This window comes from Belonocnema kinseyi, chromosome 2, assembly GCF_010883055.1.
Source record: "Belonocnema kinseyi isolate 2016_QV_RU_SX_M_011 chromosome 2, B_treatae_v1, whole genome shotgun sequence".
NCBI lineage: Eukaryota > Metazoa > Arthropoda > Insecta > Hymenoptera > Cynipidae > Belonocnema > Belonocnema kinseyi.
This window is the reverse complement of record NC_046658.1, coordinates 65,473,592-65,475,701: the sequence shown is the minus strand read 5'-3', so window position 1 is coordinate 65,475,701 and position 2,110 is coordinate 65,473,592.

The following is a 2,110-nucleotide window of genomic DNA, read 5'->3' as shown; positions in this document are numbered from 1 at the left end:
CCCCCCCCCCCCAATCATTTTTCATCATCGTTTAAAGTTGAGAAAACGTGTCCCTCGAGCAAAAAATAAACTTTAAACTCCATTTTCATGGAACCAAATAATATTTTTTTAATCGATCTTACAATATTTTACTTTTTTTTAATTTAAAAATTGTGCTTCCCTTAATTTTGTGTACCTAACGGAATAGTACTCTCAAGTAATATTCGTTAACTGTTTGATAAATATAAATTCAATCCTGCGAATTATATAAATTTATGCACGTTTTGATTCATTTTACTTTCTTAAGTTACATATTTTTTCTTCTTTTTTCCGTTTTTAGTTACTTTATGCAACAAATATATTCCCCAATTTTTTTAGACCCCCCCCCCCCCAGAGTAGGTTAGGCGGCTGCTAAATCTGCCCAGGGTTGGCGCTCCTGATTGTTTCTGTAAACATCGAGTTCAACAACTTTTAGGTTGAAGATGGTTGGGGCTCACCATGTAGGACAAATTACACTTTTCAAACTTTTTATTGGATAATAATAATTTTACGCAGAAGCTATAAATTTCTAATTTAAATTTACGACCACAGTTTTCTCGAATCTTTTCAAGAATTTCCGGCATTTTCATGCATTTTTTGAAGTTCACAAAATTCTCGGGTTTCCCGGATCGTTATAAAAATGGTTCAAACCTATTTTGGGTAAGCTTGATCAATTATTTCCTCTATATCTATGATCACACTGAATATGAATTGTTTATTTCTTTCTATTTTCACCAATTTATGTATTTTAGATTCCAGGAAATTTAATAAATTTCGTATCTTGGAATTTACGCTATCTTTCGAAGTAAGAAATTCGAAATATAATTTTAAATCAATTTAATATCTGATAAAATTAGGATTTCCTTTGAATCTAAAAATATTACACCTTTTTCGAGGGCCAATAAATGTAATTAAGTTTCTGGTTTGATTTCCAGTGCTTCTTGGATAAAAACTAAATGATTACAAAAGATGCAAGCGTAGTTGAAATGATGACCTACTGCATTATAATCCAACGTAACGTTACGCCAAATGTATTATGTCACCATTTTTCTCGGAAAATACTGTGCAACGTAGTGTGTCGGTCGCTAGATCCGTATAATTCCCTGGAAATCGTTTTCTAGCTTCCATTACCGAGACTAAAGTACACCATTTGAGAATTAATAAAATACGCGACAATATCCATTAAAAATCAAGAATCTTTCCTTTCATTTGACGTTAAACAACTTTGTCGATAAAAATTACGAGTACAACTTAATATAAATTCATTAATGCTAATATAACAATCGCGTATCTAAGCTTTGTAAACATTTTATTAATAATAACATTTCCATAATATAAAATAATAATCTCACTTAGAATTATTTAGAATATTTTTGTAATTGAAATTACACGGAAACTATTGCACATAAGACCATGCTACACCCAATTTCTGCCTTATCAATATTTTGTGCGGCAAAAATATATTTAATTAAAAAAATTATTATTCAATTTTTTTGTAATTATAAATATTTAGGGCCAAATAAACCTTACTGCGTTTTATTTAATTTCTGAATTTTTTCACTTTGATGTCCTTTCATGTAGAAAGGAGTTTGGCGAAAGAATATCGGTAAGATAGGAATCGGATAAGTACTGCATGACCATAACTAATATTAACCTTAAGGGCATGTGATACTTCGTCGTGTGGTAAATCGGGTTGATTTCCCTCGAGTTTTTTTCCACAAAAATAACAATTTTTTAAAACTGAATTCGGAGATGTTATAAAATATTACAAAGGACGTCCGACGTTGTCGGTAGCACTCAAGAATAATTATGAGAGAGAATTGTGACACACGTAACCTCAAAATACACACAGATCAAATTAAGCTAAATTAAATTTTTTTTAAATAACCCACAAAAAAGTGTACGGGGACGTTTGTTGGCATGTGCGCAATCATTTTCCAAATTTTTAAGAAAAAATACTTTATTTTTCTAGGAAAAAAGTCGGGGGAACTTAAAACTGGTAAAATCGATAATTTTCTAAGTATCACATGCCCTTAAGGGTATATTGCATTACGTTCTACCTAGCTACTTACCATACGATCAAAACCAGTTT